The sequence below is a fragment of the Varroa destructor genome, unplaced genomic scaffold, assembly GCF_002443255.2.
Source record: "Varroa destructor unplaced genomic scaffold, Vdes_3.0 BEIS01000001.1, whole genome shotgun sequence".
Lineage (NCBI taxonomy): Eukaryota > Metazoa > Arthropoda > Arachnida > Mesostigmata > Varroidae > Varroa > Varroa destructor.
The window spans coordinates 9,519,875-9,538,451 of NW_019211454.1; the positions used below are offsets into that span (position 1 = coordinate 9,519,875).

The window sequence follows — 18,577 nt, forward strand, 5'->3', positions numbered from 1 at the left end:
ATTAGTTAGGGGGTCTACTTTTTCATTCGGCAGTGGACGCGCATCCCGCGTGTTTCAAACACGCGGATCAGCCCGGCACCGTTATATATTATGATCGTTAGTATAAACAAATACAAGATAAGGCCAAACATTATGCAGGACGACCATAAGCAAAATTACTTTGAGATACGATATGAGTAACCGGCGAAACAAAATAAACGACAAGCAGAGATTTTACCTTTCCCTTCCGTGGCCCATTAAGCCATCTAACGAGAGTCAGCGCAGACAGGTAGCCTCGAACGCATACAAGTGCTCTATGCTATTCATTGTGCATAGGTTCTCTATCCTATCATACGGACTTAAGTTTGAGGTATCTGATTCCCTACGATATTACGGATTAGCAATAGTGCGACGATGTTATAGAAAGGAGAAGATAATTTTTACTTTATGAAATCGTACCGTTTCACTATTAGTTGATACAACTTTAAACGGGTAGATGCTGCATCTGGGCGGTTAAGTTATATTGTATGGATATTGATCAGGTTTACTGATCAGGTTAAGTAGTTTGAAACGCCCACCGGACTGTTCTGATGTGAGAAGTAGCAACGAGACAGAGGCAGCGGAAATTGGCAACCCTTAGTCTGTTGGTACGATATATGGCACAGATGCACTCATACGGCGATACCCAATATGTAAAGCTCGAAAGAAGGCACCAACACGAAGAACAACAACAACAACAACAAACGACAAACCTGTTTGTCTAGTTCGTATAGTGTATTGTTGTTGTTGTTGTTGATGTTGGTGCTGTTTGTGTAACACAAATATCGAAACGATTAAAAAAATATTTGCATTAATGTTGTTAGTCTAACACAAAATCTCCTGCTGGGCTACCGGCTTGATAAACTGAGTTATAGGCTACAGGAGGTAATTTGTTAATCTAAACGATTTTTCGTGTTGGGATCCCAATCAAAAACTTTAGAGTTCGTTATGTCCACGAAAAAAACGTACAGCATCTATGGGGATATGACGGATGACGGTGAATGCTTAGCCGGATGTATGGCGATCTTTTGCTTGTCTCGGTCTTTGAGCAAATGTTCCTCACACTTCCATGTGGACGAATAAGCTTCTTGGCTGAACAATTTACCATTTGTCAAACAATTGGCGGTAGCACCTGTGATAGATAAATGCTACATTGTTCAGTAACGTTCCCGTTCAGTATCTATGTATTTTCATTTCACTTATTGATTGGCAACAGCTGCTCTTTTACCAGCTCTATTCTCATTTTTCTGTCTGATTTTACGAACAGTAGAAAAAAAACACATACAGCATTTTTTTTTTTTGCTTTAGCCGTTTGTAGGTTCGATAAGTTGCTGCTGTTCTAGCCGTGAGTGGAAACTGGCCAGTGACTCAAAACAGAATCACCTACACGCCGAGCCTATTTTCAGGCGCGTACAGCAGTTTATATGATAGGCCCAACACTATCGTTGTTGTTGTTGTTGTTGTTCAGAAATCGTTAGCACCGTCACAATTCGTAGCTAATGATGGTGTCGAAAAATGGCGTCGTTCGCAGTCTCTCGATCGTACGGGCACCCCTGAAGCAGCCATACCTGAACATTGACATATTTGCTATGTACTTGCTATCAGTCACTGTTCTACAGGCGCCCTCCATAACCGCATCCGCGGAGAAACACCTATCCAAACATATAGCCGGTGCTCATAGGTGCCACTGTGTAATTAGCACGCATCCGCGTAAAGATTTACTTTTAAGGTTACATTGACATCCAGATCATAACATTTCCATGACAGATACTATCCAATATGAGCAATTTCAATGAAATCATTAATACCTTTGCCATAGATACGCGATCAACGCAGGGTTATACAGATGCCATTTGAGTAAATTTGAGAACGCGTACTCCGAGCGAATTTCAACCCCAATCAAACCCACTGTGAAGCTACGAATCAGGCCGGCCCCACCAATGCGTTCATCTAAACTAGGGCACTATTGAAACCTCTGCAATAAACCTATTGTGAGTTTGTCAAACCAATTCCCTTATTCGCAATGAGTAATGTTCATTTGCCCCCCTCCTCTAAATACTATCAGTATCATTATGGTCTTTGCCGCTTACCGTATCCACTCCCTCAGGTGAAATAATAGAGGTTCGGCGTTATTTTGAAAGCGAACTTAGCAGCAGCGGCAGTTGCCATCGTTACAAAAGGATACTGAAAACGTTAACGGGAAACAACGCTGGATAAGGAACGCTCTCGTCTGATTAGCGCAAATGCTGTCGTCATCCAGATGGCTTTCTACCAGTGTGCGTTGAAGAATGGACTATTATTATAAACGATGGGTGATTTCCGAAAGCTTAAGAAAAGACGATAGGGTGGCGAGCGGGCTGAAGAACCTGGCCTTAGCAGAATATTCAGCAACAGCTATAGTAGTAAAAGCTTGTCGGACACCTTTTTGCCGAGATTTTACATATTAGTCGATACTAGCACCTAATTGATCGTCTGATCGATCTGACGTGTTTGTTGAGCGAATGTCTACACTCAAAATGTTTATGTCGAGATTTATGTCTGATTCTACTGATGTGTTAAGCATTTGTGTGTCAACGGCCGACTCTTAGTAGAAAGCACCGGCCTTATTTTGCCGTGCAAGACTTGAGATAATCGATCACTAACTTGATGCGGTAACATATAGCTATCGCAGACAACCCGTACAGCTGGGATAAATGGGTACGTGGGCGCACGTCTCCAACGCAAAGCAGGAACAACAAAAACACAGTACGACTATACGTCAAAACAGGATTTATTCAAAAGTTATCCGCTGCTGCTTTCATGCCAATTGTATGCACTAACTAGAATAGTAAACAAAAGCAATAAAACTACCGATGATTTCGATGACATTGTAGAACGTAACGTACTGGAATGAACCGATACCTCTTCGACGAGAGAAAAGAAACAAACATTTAATGGGTTAGTCCTCCCTGTTGTCTGTTTTAATCAAATGATGCCAATGACTGGCCTTTCAGACTAGGAATTGGTAACGTGGTTGTTTGCGGCACCGTTTGTCAACGAAACCACTCCCCCTGCCGTACTCGAATCCAATCGATCTCGAAGTATCCTTTCGGTGGATATGATGACATTGCGCAAATTGAACAAGTTGATGAATTTTCTATCGGTAACGAGCGCACCCATATGTGTTCTGCTTCATTCGATTGTGTTCGGTGATGCCACCTTTAAACAGCAAAGATTGATCATTGATACCCATTGACCTGGTCGTGACATTGCATGTTCATCAGCAGCCTTCTTGCCTTAGGGGCAAGAGCCAACTATCTGCTCGCATTGATAAACAGCCGAATCATTTCAGTAAGGCTCCGGCATTGCCAACAAGCGCGATAAAAACAGTGACAGGTACTCCGATATTCGACATCGGCCTTAGACCGATCACAGCGACATCGATAGCAATAGGCAATCTATTTGGCCACGTCTTCTTCTGTTAGCCTTGAGGGTGTCCGCTGTGGCTATGGCACTGGGCTTGTTCTCCTGATGCTGCAATGGTTGCCTACTAAACCCAGGAACCCATTGTGATATGGTCTAGGTTCAAAAGCGGGCGTAGATAGTTGTCATTTTGTGATGGCAGGGGCCACCGGCCCGTTGAAGCAACGCTCTTTTAATAATTAAACTGATGCTTAACTAACGTTTGTTCCCTATAGTAGAAACATAATAGACAAACGTGACAAATTCGAGCACGCCTGGTTTCCGATTCGATTCGGAGCTAACACTCAATGACGTTGTCCAGCGTGAATTTTATTGCACTTCTTCTATGTGAATTGTGTTTAAAAATGCATCCATAGCATCGTGCCAAAGCGAGTGTTGTCCACTCCAATTGCGCCGAGAAGTTTGTTTTTACAAACAAAAGTACGTTAAGTTACGAAACATAGCAACTTAAGTTAGAGACACTGAAGACGAAATCGTTTCGTGCTGAAAGGAGCCAGCCGGCTAGCGCACTGCTCAACTAAGACTTTATGAATGCAACGCCTAAAACATGCACTAACTATAGAGCGCAGTCAGGTGCTTGTGCCATAAAGCGTCACATCTTGTTTTTATTATAACGATATGTTTGGCTTTTTCTACGTAACGTGTTTGACTTTCATTACATCTATGATATAAACGTCTATATTCAAGTTACCTATGCCGCAAACAACAAACATTTACAACAGACTTAACCCATTGACTGCTGCACAATTCGGGGAAATTTGCGTCGGGTAGTTAACAAACAGCGAGACAATATTTCGTCCCATTTCTTGTCTGCAGTATAAACCGATATCGCAGCGGTCGTCCCCGAACAATTCAGGGACCTCAATGATATCAAGGTGTAAGGGTGGTCAGAAGGTACGCACTTCTCTTCGCTTTCTTAGATTTATTATTATTATTACTTGAATTTTATCGAGCTAACAAAAGTAAAGTGACATTGAAAAGTCGACTAATGATCAACGGATGCCAGTAACAAGTGGGCGTACGCTTTGTTCTCTCCCGTTTTCCCAATTTTCGTCATCGGTGGTTCCAGAAACATCGAAGTTCTCTACCGTGACAGTTTTTTTTTGTCGAGGTCGTTCACCTTAACACATTCTCGTGGGCAATTAGCTTCTTTAGCTTATCCAGTCACCGCACAATTTTCTGCCACTTGTGTTGTTTGGCCCAGCCCCCTTTTCCTATTTCGTGAAGGTCGATGCACATCGGGTGTGTAATCTCGGAGCAGGAAGCAGGGATACCGTTTGATGCTACTGCACTATCGAGTACAGCTCTGGAACGGCCATTCCTGGGGCAACGGCCTATCAACAGCCGCTTACACAATCAATTGGCATAGCTTACACACAGAGACATCGATCAATCGACTATCGAAATGAGCAGATAGCGTAAAGTACTCACTCTCGAATAATAATCCCAACGAGTAGTTTACCGATCTATTGAATGACGGGCCTAGCTGTCGTCATGAGCAATGGAATCTGTCGAACAATCCGTCCATTAAGGTGTCCTGTCCAACGAAAACATTCGATGCACACGCATATTGGTTGCGCCTGTCAGTCGACTCATTTGCTACCGATGCCGTCGCTATTCCGTTGCTCCCGCCATCATTTCAACTCCTTAGACAACGATTCAGACAATCAGCATTCCATTGAATCCCCACCCGTCCCTGTTGCGACCTACCAGCAAAGCCCGATGCAGCCCACAGCGAAACACCCAATGTCAATAGACGCGACGACTCAAGCCCAACTCGGCCAAGCGGACGTTTCCGGTACGGTGCGATCTTATCAATCGTATAGTGCCATTATTATCCATGTATCTATTTGTACCTCGATGTACATCTATCTACTGATATGCACCTATGCACGGTAGGTACATTAGAAGAACTGTTCGCGTTTTGCGTTGGTTCTCCTATCGTAACCACCTGCAAAGATACTCCCCTACAATAAGTGAATGTACCTGCAATTTCATAGTCATTTTACAATAATAGGACTAACAATAATGGCTATTATAGTGATCACTTCGCTGTGGCCCAGTGGGGCCCAATAGCTAGTTAGCTATTGACTATTGTATAATAAGAAAAGACGTTAACGCTTTTTTATTGTATAGCAGCAACGTCAGCATTATCGGGATTCAGTGAACGTTGTTTGAAAAACGTCATTTTTTATGAAGGAGGATGGAAGTACTTTAGAAAGCGCTTGAGGCGTCGAAGCAGATCGCCGTGACAATAGAATGAAACGGGCAGAACGATTTTTGTTTGTGGCCGAGCTGTCACGGCAACGCTTGCGGGGGCAGGACATCACGTTTTGTACGTTTCCATTTCATATATGAGATATAAAAAGGGACGAGCGAATTGTCTGCAACATAACTACTGGGCGTTCGCATTTCACTGGACGCGGTACGACATAGCGCAAAACGTTACTGCCTTTTTCTTAATTACAAATCTTGTATCTCACTACAATATAATACCATCTTCACACAGAAACACATTATATCACTCAGGACAGCGGATGATTAAATACAGAGAAATCAGCTGTGCTTAGGAATAGGCTTAACTTGTGCAGTTTGCCTCGACAACGCGCCTCGATTTAGCAGAGTTTTCGGAAGAAAATAGGGGACCCGTTGAAGAAAAACAGTGTACAATGACGGACTTGTATTTGGTCGAGTCTTTTCCCTGTTCGTTTACACCAGCACAGATACGTGTGTATAATTCAGTACGGGTACTGTTTGTCTAGCTCCTGTATGCTGATATTTTCCCTAGAGAAAAAAAGGGTCCTTTCGTATGAATAGATGACTAATTAGCTCATCAGCAAACGAGCTAATTAACTAAGACGGCATATGCCACTGCTAGCAATATAGTTGTATCGCAGCGTACTTTTTTTGCCCAAGCGACAAACAACAATTGGACATAAGTATTTCGTCGTGAAAAAACATCAGAAGGTAGCGCTATCCTCAAACGCTCGTGCGATCTTCACCGGTACGGACACTGTGATTAGGTCGATAAAGGCCTAACGCAGCGTCGGTACTCTTCGTTTGCCCTCGTCGGGAAATCGTTGCCGCATTGCATGGCGCAGAGGCGTTGTCATCGTTGATGCAGCAAAATTTGCTCTTCCACGCATGCGTCCTTCGAAAGAAACAGACTTACTAAGAAAAGCCTATACACATACATAGTTTTCCTATAAAATCCAGTTTTGATTCGACGATCACCGATTCACCGTGAATATAGTCTTAGCCTAGCTAGCCGCTTCGCTATGTAAAGGAGAGGCGTACAATAGTGAAGAACGCCGTTAACCCATTTTCTGTTTTTTTTTTTCTTACGCGCCAGACTACTATATATCCTGTCTAGATATTTCCGACGTATCTTCGTTTGTTAACTTAGATCAGCTGATCAAGCCGTCAATTGACTAGGGGGAAAATACCAAAGGCTATTTAGGATTTATAACTTAAACGAACCGTTCAATCAGCGCACTCGAGCGCGTACTAAGATCCTCTCTACATAAGCTGATGATAACCCTGAATCTAAAGCATATGCCTGTAGCGATAAAGAGCGACACGTATTATTCTTTTTGCTAGCACAATTAACGACAGATAAATATTCGTAGACAAAGGATTAAAGTTCAAATTAAATGAAAGTTTCTCTTGTTTGTAATAATTTTTTTTGAAAAACTTCGAAGAAGTTCTCGGTGGTGTACCGGTGAAACGATGTGATTAATTGTCTACACAGGTTAGTTGACATACTACTCAATCTATGAATTGTTTACGCAGCCCTACGAAATTAAGGCCCGTAAAATTTTCTCAATATAATAAGTGACCCGACACTAGAATCGTACAGAGCCTGTCTACCGAGAATGTTTACAGGGAACTATCCCCATCTTGCAGTTACTTCTAAACATTGAGCCTAAGGCTAACAATTAAAATTAGCTCGTAGGCTCATTCAAAGCCCATACACTAAAACAGCTTATATCGTATGTTTAGCTTCAATCGAACATAACATAACACTATTGTATTTGACAACCATGATTACAGAACGAATATTTTTTAAAAGATCAACGAAGTTGTGCACTGTATATCTATACATAAAGTTTTTTACTTAGATGCCCGCCTTAACTTGAAAATTTTAGTCTTAACTCCCATATTTAATTTGTATGAACACTCACCGCTAAAGAAATCAATCGACCACAAAAATCATTCACGCAAACAAAAAAGGTTTTATACAACCTAAACGCTATTTCCAGCACATAATAGTTTACCTTAAGAGGCTGATGTGCCGACAATATATCATCAGACAAGATGACGTCTGCGTTAGTACTTTGGCGGACAATATCCGCATTTCGTCGCCAACGCCATTGAGTACAATTTGTTATCCAACGAATGCTAAGGCACGTCCAAGCAGGTCGGGTGAGGAACCCTATCGACGCGCCTGTTCATCTGTCAGGATCAGTCCTCTTGTCGGCTATAACCGATCCAGCAACATCCAGCGATATTGTGCAGACTTCTGATTGAAATTTTTCGAAAGCTACATAACTACCTCTTCTCCCCCTATGAGTATTTGATTAAAACGTCTGATATTGAAATACGCTGCTATTCAGATGTGGCCAAGGTGTCTGGCATGGCATGAAACCCTTCACGCTCATTAGTAATATATATCAGCATGACTAGCAGACATTCGAAATATACGTACCGTCAGCTAATAAGCTCAGCTATTCGATCGTTCAGAAAAAACGAAATATATATATAGTTGGCTGATATGTAGTAATTTGTCGCTGCCATCCATTATCCAACAATTCTATTTATTACGGGTACAGCCTTCAAGAAGGCTTCTTGTCGCCTGCCATAAAGGCCGCTTGATCGATGTACAAACACGCAGCAGTTCTAATGAAAACGGAAACCAATTTTTCCCTCAAGTCGTCGCACCTCAAAAGCAGTCATCTTTTACGGCGTTCGCAAGTGCAAAGATAAGATAATATATATATTTTTCTAAAATGATATATAAATATTATCCCAATTGATAGATGAATGACTAGAAAACGTAAAATACAGCTATTTTCATAGGTGTGTGATGCCAAAATAGTAACGATTCGTCATGTATCCCTAACGAGTATGCCTATAATTCGGATGAAGGCGTTAATAGCCAACCTCATAAGCAAAACGTTAAATAGATTTTAAGCAAAAAACGTTGTAGATGATATGTCTATTACCTGCCGTTAAGCAGCGCTGCCTTGGGCGGCCGGTGAAGGCGCCCTTCCCAGCCTACGCCGGGATAGGCGTCCCATGATTTAGCAGTAGGTAAACCACAGTCACGAAGACCAGTGGATTTCGTACAAGCAACATTTGATTTAGTGTGTTTGTATGGTGCAGAAATGCCATGGAACAAGTGACCTCCTTGTCACTGCGGATGGCAGAGGTGACCCTTTGTCTTTGCAGAGCTGCAGAGGCAATCGCTACGTAGGTTAAGATATTTAGGTTTTATAATGCATGGCGCTATTTGTTATTAGACATGTGTATACTTATAGCATATACGGTTACTTTTCGATTTGTTAGACAATCGAAGCCAGGCAGCGATGAGAAAATGCTAGAATATTCTCATCGAGGAATAGAATGTTTCTCATCTCGCCACACCTGGAATTTATATATTTTATATACACACACAATTGAATCGCATAGTGCTTGCAAAGCAGGTACGCGTTTCGGCGAGCGGTTCCTGTCATGGCAGATTTTTTTCATTATTCTGGGGTACCCCTACTCTCATCGGACATCCTACACTTAGGTAAATCGTAGTCGACGAAGTTACCTGTCGTTCATTCCAACAGATTTCTATCGTGCACTGAACAGCGACATACTTTAGTGTTATACCGACGAGACTTTCCACTGAGCGGCTTCAACGTCCATTGGATATGCTTGCACGTTCTCTGACTGAAGATAATGGAAAATGTTCTTCACTTCAAAGTATGACTAGCTTACCTTATCCCCGTTATGACATAGTTATTTTTTAATCATTTATGGGCTTTGATTATGTGTTTCTAGTTATGTCCTTCGTGTTCGACCGTTATGAATGAATTACGTTAGGTCACGGCATTACCCCTGACCCCCATTACTGCTAACGTGTGTAATTAGTCCTATGGAGTTTTAGCTGCTAACGTTTTAGATGACACCGTGAAGTGACCCCCTAAGATGATTAGGCAAAATGTCACAGCAGGTATGAAGCGAGATAATGATGGCTCTGTAGATGATTTTCAAGATAGTATATGTCTTCGATCCTTTAAAGTGAGCAGTCTGCCAGAAACGAAGTCAACATCCTCCTATAGTAACTCGATTCGTATTACGATGTTGCCTATCACAACTACCCAATCCCACTGGAGCATACCGTTGAAGATATCGAAAAATGTTGGGTTTCGACGAAGTAAGTCTTTGTTTCTAACGGCTATGTTATGAGCAATGGAAAATAATCACACTTTTCCTACATCGTTATTTGTACATATCTATCGTTTAATTGTATTGTATCTTTCTTCGTTCCGACGTTTTGCATAACTAGATGTCGTCGTCCAAACATAGCCAACTGATTCTAACTCGATAACATTGTTTCTCGTGTACTTATAATGGCCCGTACTCGGAAAAGTTCAACGTTTCTTTTCGAAACAAAACGTAATACATTCAACACTACCTGAAAACCCGTTGATAGTTATAAAGGTTACATGCGGTTATCACGTGTTTGGCAGATATAGGTCCAGAGCCATATGCTTATGCCGCCACCGAATTTCGATTTTTGCTTATGGCCATGTGCAACACAAACTACAGTAAAAATCCAGCTAAAATTTATTATCGCCATTGGAATACTGAGCCTCGACGTTTCTGAGAGTATTGTTGCTAACATCCGCCTTACTAAAGCGTTTATTTCATCACACACGTACAATATAAACACCTATCCCATATATATATATTTCGGGTTTACCAGAATTATCGAGCAATAGACCCGTAACCATATTCCTATCGGAGTATCAAGTATATTCTATTGCGTCGGCAAAGTTATCACCATAAGCGAACTGAGTGTCACGATGCTTCAGGCTTATTTTATCCGGTCTTCTTTTTACTACACGATGCATCGACGATCGTCGTACGAAGTGTCACCATTGTAAATGCTACGAACGTTACCGTGATCATAGAATATGCGTGCAGAGTCAACAGGAAAAGCGACGTTTTGTTAGGTAAATTTCGATTCGACCTTGGGGTCTGATTGCGTAACTGGCCGGCATGGTTTTCCGTGAACTCAAGGGTAAGCGCTCAGATCTCGGCATTGTCGTAGGCTTCCGGTAACTTAGTACCTAGAAATTCAAAGTGTAAAAAGTTCAGTGATCTATAGAAGCGAAACACTGTATCGCGATTTAAGTAATTTGGCAGTTTTCTATGGAAAGTTTGCGTAGAAACCACGCTAATGGGTACTATGCAGATTGCTAACTTAGAGTAAAGGGAAGAACTGGCTCGTCTGGCTGGCGCGGTTTCCACTAATAGGTGTTGTAACATTCTACCAAAAATTACGTATTAGTTAGTTCGGTTTAAGATATATAAGCTATCACCATGTAATTAGAATGTGTTTTGTTTTAAACTAAAGCAGCTGTCGATTGTATGATGACTACGGTGAACATTTTTTAGGAAGCTGACCACGCTAGAACACAGCCAGACGAGAGAATTTTTTTACCATTTGCAGGTATCCTATATTTTTAATAATTTAACTTGTAAAAATATTTTCGTCACATTACTATCCGTATTATTCAATGCGACGCGAAAATATTTCTCTATTACGATCCAATTTCCGATAGTCCAATATTTTAGGGATGCAAAACAACGTCTGGATGAACCAGGTTTCCCGTCTAAAGCAGAGCAAGCATGAATATCCCACTCTTGTTTCCGACACGCAGGTACTGACACAAATCCTGGCCAAATAAACCAGCAGGATGAGGCAAAAAATGGTCTCGTAGGGTAAATTGCGGCGCTCCGTCTCCACCTTGTTTCACGGTAGCGCCTTGTCCACGCTAGAAAAGAACAAAAGAGCAATAGCGTTGGATCGCGATGGACTCTATTGGTCATTTCAAAGCTTTTAAATAATGAAAGCTTTCGTATATATATTACATTACGAGTTGTCTCTTAAACTCACTTTTTTGCTTTGTTTGAGCACTGAAGTTATAACATGTGATGTTGTATTGAACTTTGAACGTTTCTCGACAACTGCGATGACGCCTTATAGATGTCACAGGAGTGTTGGGTATTCCGTGCCCGGATTTGCTGTCTCGCACGAGCAAAGGGGATGTTTGTCTAATTTTCTCTCTCTCTCTCTCTCTCTCTCTCTCTCTCTCTCTCTCTCTCTCGACCTTGCCTTTAGATACAAGACTTCTAAAACTCCTCGAAATATTTGAGTGTGCTTTTGTCCGACTTTATCTTTCACCATTCGTGCGCGTGTTTAGTGCAACGTACATGCCTTTTTCCTGCTTCCGCCATCAATCGTCCCTGCGAACGGACCGCTCGTCAACAGTATAATACAGCTTTTCGCCGCCAATTATGTATTTAGCTCTATATTATGCAGTCAGTTTCGTCGAGGCCACGGATCGCCCTCTGGTGGCTTCGGCACGTACAGAATGTACCATCTCTAAGCTAGGAGTGGTCGCGTAAAAACTGCCCGTTTATCGGCGTTAATGGACAGCGCAGCACAACGTGCGTGCTTCTGCTTAGGAATGCTTCTGCACGTGCTTCTGATCTATGGAATTCATTTGGTCCATGAGTGATGGCGTGAACCCGTGTAGGAAATGATTGTGTAGTTTAGACCTCGTCATGCTACGTCGTTACTTTGACGACCTGAATCATCTGTAGCTCGACTCAGTTGTTGAGATGCGCAAACACGTTGCAAATCAAAGCAATACTGTTAGCACCGGCAAAACTGACAGAACGGGAAAAAACGTAATACGTTCCATAGTGGTTAGAAGGGGTATCTTTTCGTACGGAGCATTGAAGACGAGGCACGGAGATCATTCGATGTCGATGTGGCAGAGACGGACATAATAACGTCACGACGTGTCCCGACATTCTATCTCACAAATAGTTTTTGATTTATTGTATTATATATGTCAATGCCGTCTAGATAAGTAATAAGAGTTGGTCTGTGGGTATCTAGTACTCCGTATAGATCAATACGTGATACACGGGCAATTATGAACTTATATATATAAGGATCCAATAGCGAGCACGACAATTGTCGTTATGTCAAAGAGTGAATCTGTATTCCATCGAAAAAATTGTTAATATATATATATATATATATATATATATATATATATATATATATGACCAGAGCCCTTAACTCTCGCGCGAAGGATTCGTCCCTTACAGGCCAGTGTAACAAGTAACGTGCTAAACTGGCTAGTATAGCACTGCGAGTTGCACTGTAGCCCATTGATTCACGGTGCAGTCTAGAATAGGCCAAATATATTCGCTCAGTTCAAGTCTCGAGTTAGGACATATGTTCAGGATCATGGCTGATCCATTTTCTAACATTATAAATTTAGGGGCAGCCGAACGGGTGTAATCAGCCACGTTCGGACCCTGTACGAATCACAGTATTTATCTGCCAGAAATGTAGAAAATGGAAGGGAATAAGCAATAGCATCTTTTCTATTGTCTTAGATCGCTAGGCTTTGCTAATGCTGAACAGACCTATCAGTAATGCTCGTCATAATCGTCATAGTCGTACTCCGATCTGTCCCGAAGGTGTAGCTACATCTGTTTCCGTATCACCCCCTGTGCACTAGTAAGGGATAGACTCCAAAAATGCCCTTTCGTATATTCGCGTTTTCACAACCAGAGCCCGAACGATGCACAAGTTATTGCTATTTATATAATATAGTTTTTATAGTTGTTTAATAATAGTTTTTTTTTCTTTTTTTTTTTTTTTTTTTTTCTATAATATAACAACTATTCTAATAATCACATCACAAAGAGTGATTCTTCAGTTCATTATTTCGTCTATAAATTGAATTTCCATTAACGTGCCATTTGCTCATCCAGTTTACATCTACTTTTCGATCAACAGATGCGTCCGGTTCAAAGGCTGAAGTTGTGCTTCTTCATCATAAAGTCAGGTCTTGTACCTTACGATCGACGTAAGCCTTGCTTCTAGAGCCACGATGAAATCATTACGTGTCGATGAGTTCACCGCTAATGCGATTCGTTTCCGCATGTTAACATTCTTAGCCGAACTCGATAAAGTACATGTATGAGGTATACAGTATGTAGCAATATGTAAAACCAACAACAAATATCCAATGGTCTGTTCGACATACCTTGCACGCGTCACTTATGGCTGCAAAACATGCAGAAACTATATGGCCACAAGACGTCTAACGTCATTCTCGGTTGCACTGATGTATAATATTAGCAGCTAATCAGCTGGGCACTAGATGTTATTTTTGCGTATCTCTGTACCCGAACGAGCTTTCATTTTGCAGAATTTTAAATTTCTTTTGTCCGATAACACTGCTCTTCAAAGCTATACTTATTACGGTTATGTTTCGTATTCTATAGCACCCAATTTGCTAACTGATCAAAGTTCAGAAATGTGGAACTGACCTAGAGCTGCTGCCAGGCCAAACTAGGTATCCGCTACGATATTATGTTGATTGTACTACGGTAACGGTGATCGTCTAAACAGTTTTCAGCGATTGAACGTGCTTCGCAGACAAAGGATAAGACCTAGTCGACGTGCTGCGTTTGTAAAGATTACCATTCACCAACGATTCCGTCCTGTTTGGACAAAAACAATAGGACGTTTGTCGTAGATAATGTTCGAAAATTATATTATACCCAACGCGAAGTATTGCAAACGTTTTACTTTCAGATGTTGGATGTCTTCCAATGGTAACGCTTTGCCTTCTATAGAGTGACCGCTGTTAGCAGAAAACGTACCTTAGTCATATTCGTGATAACAGCTCAACGACATCACATTTACAAATAGAATTACGTCTACGGCACAATGTAGGCAGCTCAAGTCGGAAACGATCTGAGCAGATTGTGGATTACATCGTTAATCCATTGTGATAATATGTACGCGTACGTAGAATGTCTCGATGTTTTCTGCCTCCTCTGCGCAGTCAGTCCTGTTGATCTTCAACTCCTCGCAGCGACTCACGCCAAATGAGAAAGAATGGGGTTTGGTTAATATTCTATTGTACTGATAGACATGCTCGCTGTCTCATCGATTATTACCTGTACACCATCACCAGCCATTTTAGGCCTCATGCATATACATAGCTGAAAATTTCGATATTTTTAAGTAGGGCATATGGTACAACCTTTGATCGGCTGGCTTCCCTGAGCACGAAAACCTCCTGACGGACACGTATGTTGAAACATTCCATACACTATGGAATTGACGCTATTTCTGCAACGAAACGGAGAGCTTCGCATAACGATCTTCGCCCACACACGGTAGAGCCTATCAGTCCATCCATCTGCAGATGAAAGATTTCGTTTGTGGTGCAAAAAAAGCCTTACTTTGATTGTTACTATAGTTGAAGCAGGTTCACCTATCCTCGCATAGCCATCCCGTCGTCCCGTAAGTGTCTATCTGTTCTTTCAAATCAGTTGTGCGCCATGACCGCGTTGCTCACATACAAAATGCCTGCTATCATTCCACCATTATTCATATGTACAATTGATTAGGTGTAGTTGAAGTCCTAACATCGAACCAGCGTGCCTGCTGCTGTCCGTACAACTCTACCAACTATGATCATTTAGCCCTTAACAAACAGTGTCCATCATAGAGATAGTAGCGCATCGCAATGAGCGCCCAGTGTGAAATAACCACGTGGAAATTTTCCGCTGCCTTACAAGCCCCCTAGTTGATTCGTCGTGTAAGGACTCAAGGAAGACTCGTTTGCTTTTCAAGCGGGCGGGGATAACGTCAATAAAAGCGACCATTTAGATTGGTAAAGTCAACCACTCCTAGCCAAGTTCTATGTAATGGCCACTACTCAGATAGCGCCCATTGACAAGCACATTTACACTGTTCTTAATGGAACAATTTCATGTACGAGTACCGGTTCAATTGTGTTCATTAAGAATACATGTAAATGTACATGGCGTAACATTTGCTAATTTAGTCTTGTCTGTGCAAAATGTCGTAGGGGCGGACTTGCCAAACGCATGTCTGGGCTTGCTTTTTGTTCGTCGAATCTGTACTTAGCACAGCTCAGGTTTAAGGGCTTCAAGCGCGATGGACACTATCTCCCTATGTGTTTGTTTCGTCCACACAAAAAGATAATATCACTTTCATATACATACACACACACACACACACACACACACACACACACACGCACACGCACGCACACATATATGTATAGTGATAAACAGAGCAATGAGGCTGCTGTTTGACAGAAAAAGTTTATGTAGGAAATCAAGCGGAACTCAATCGAGTTAATGCCCAGAATAATGAAGAACGTTAATGGATCCTCCTAGAGCAATGTGACCCGGACAGAAAATTCTGCTCGTTTTGGAACAAAGCAACGTTTTCCTTGTGCGATTTCTGCATTTCCAGCCAGCTGGACAAGCCAGTCGTTCACAGTGTGTATCAGTGCGTGTTTATATACAAATACTGAGCCAAAATGCATCCAAGTAACACAGATTACTTTCACCGATAACGCGATGCCACCGTAGTATAATTAATTACTGTTACTAGTAGGTTTTGGTTTGGGGCTAGAATGGTCCACGTGCAAAGAGATCGTGCCACATATAATAACAATAGAATGAAATGTTTAAGACAGGGACGCTTTGCAATTGTCTAACTCATATAGTATCGACATGTTTACGATTGCAAGCAAGAATATCTTGTCGGAAACGAGGGTAACTGTATAAATTGAACTCGTACACCATCCGTTCCCCTATGCTGGGTTTGTACGATGCCTTTAGTCACAGTACGTATCAAGTAATTACTGATTAGCCTGAAATCGTTCGCCCTTAATATATCCGCGTTTTAATTAAATGACAAATCGATAGCCGCTTGTCCATGTGCCAATCCAGTGAGCCATTGATTATTGCTAACCGCGTGTCCTATCGTCCTTGATACGATCGCTTAAGTAGAAGTAGTCCTTTGCAACGTTTCTGATTAGATTTCAATCAGTTAGCCTGGCACTATAATCTAATTTAGTATAACTTGGGCATGGTGCGTAGGTTTTCATGTGTAAGTTTAGCGTGGCAAAGTTAAGATCAAATAGTTTTGAATCCGCTGGCGAGACTAGATGTCTACGGAATGCTCGTCGAGTCTCACAGAAATCGAAATCTATGACTACTCGTTAAGTTAAAGTAGACGGCGGTAGAGAAGTTCTCAATAACAGTGGTAATAATATAAACTAGCCTGAATGATATCGGTTTTTGTTAGAAGAGGTTCCGTATTTGCCCGTCTGTCTTAAAATGTTTGTGTGGTATATCGTGCTACAAGCGTACAAGCCTTATCTACTTTCAGTATTACCTAACAGCTGTTATTGGAAATTTTGACAAGATTTTCAAAACAACGCTTTCTTTTTAAGCTGTCGAACCAACGTAGCGTAATAGGCAGCACGAGTTCAAAGTGATCCAACCTATAATAAGAACAGTGAACGCTCTGTTGTTGGAGATACTTTACCAACAGAAGATCCGTTACTATCTAAAGCGTATAAGAACTGTTTAATGGTCCAATTATACGTATGTGGTGAAATAGCTCGAGAGTAAGGACACCTGCCTCGAAGAAAGGCGGACACTCAACGCTCAGAAGACTATCCTGAACAAGATATAGTTGTTATTACCCTTCTTCTTTTTTATCTCCGCCCGACCCACAGCCTGGAGTATCCTATAATTTCCGGTACCGATTAGGCTTTGCCAGTTATTATCATCTAGTAAAATCTAGTCTGTACTTTCAGCATCGCGCTACGCTGTCCCTGCTAAATGCAGAACATTATTCCTCAACAGAGACAAACCCGAGGAAGTCTTAGGCTGCCCAACCATTATTAGATCGAAGCATGCTTTATCATTCATATGATTGAACAATAAATGAAAGGGGTGTTGGGTCTACAAAGTGGGCGCTTTTCTCAAGTACGTTTCAATCCGATCCACTGAAGTCCTACGAGGACCAAAAGACCGTCTGTGCCAAGCGGCTTCTTTCGATGTTTCTTTACTTTCTGCATATACATATGTATATGGGTTTGTCAAGTGGTGTGGACCGGGCCGACGGTGATTTCTGCTACTTTGCAAATATTCAGGCACACATAGTTAAGGCCAATTGAGGCCGAATGATTTCTGGTACCATGTCGTAAGGAATACACCAGCTTAACAGAAACGTACGTATTCGGCAAATTACATAGAAACAAAATGTAAACGCGCGTAATTACTAATCGCCAATTTGAAACTATCAAGCGGCAAGTTTTTCATCTGGACAATCAATGGTAGACCATACGTTTTAACGAAACCTATTGGACATAGAGAAAGCGGTCTGTCCTTACGGTGTAGCGTAACTGCTCGAACTTACTCGATTCAATTACCCTAGAAATATATTGTGTTTAAACGGGCTTTTATTAGATAATGACAAGAATAATAATAATAATAGTAGTAGCAATGTGTTTTATGTCCACAGGTAAAATTCGCCTGTACGTATGATTGCTACAGAGCCCGTATTGGTCTAGGTAGTAAAAACCATGAGCAAACAGTTAAACGGAATTAACTAAGCTGAAATCGACGCTGTTTAGGAGAGACGGACTCGAATAGCTCAATGAACGTTTAAGGTAAGCCTCGAAATTTAATAAAGTAGATGATAATGGTCAGAACTGGGTTAGATAACTAGCAACAAAACACTGCTCATACCCAATTTCGTAGAAGATTGTTAGCGATCCCCACCAAGACGCTTAAGCGAAAACACTGGCGAGATAGCGGATCGTTGGGCCACAAAAGCAAGCGACTGGGTTAACATGTGAGAGACCTCCAGTTTGAACGATTAGCCGTAACACTATCGTTGATATGAATGTCTGCTCGGCGGAAGTAGTTTTAAGCTGAATTACCG

General features: G+C 41.6%; 1 protein-coding gene and 1 long non-coding RNA gene across 5 annotated transcripts in view; one reads left to right on the forward strand and one right to left on the reverse strand.

Moving 5' to 3' along the window:
- The window catches only part of LOC111245883 (uncharacterized), a 79,265-nt gene that overhangs the window by 44,859 nt on the left and 15,829 nt on the right, over positions 1–18,577 (forward strand). For 2 of the 3 annotated variants that reach the window (XR_015322121.1, XR_002671521.2), the window contains exon 2: positions 18,155–18,302. The exons of the other annotated variant lie outside the window; for it this stretch is intronic. The gene's annotated coding sequence lies outside the window, so the exon portion shown is untranslated. The remainder of the gene's footprint in view (positions 1–18,154; positions 18,303–18,577) is intronic. 3 annotated transcript variants of the gene reach the window in all.
- Positions 10,303–18,161, reverse strand: LOC147758225 (uncharacterized). Of its 2 annotated transcripts, none has more exons than XR_015322124.1 (2): positions 14,841–18,161; positions 10,303–10,826 (listed from the first exon to the last, which is right to left on the reverse strand). It is a non-coding gene; the product is annotated as an uncharacterized LOC147758225 (long non-coding RNA). The 2 variants fall into 2 exon arrangements; XR_015322125.1 differs by lacking the exon at positions 14,841–18,161 and adding an exon at positions 14,455–14,834.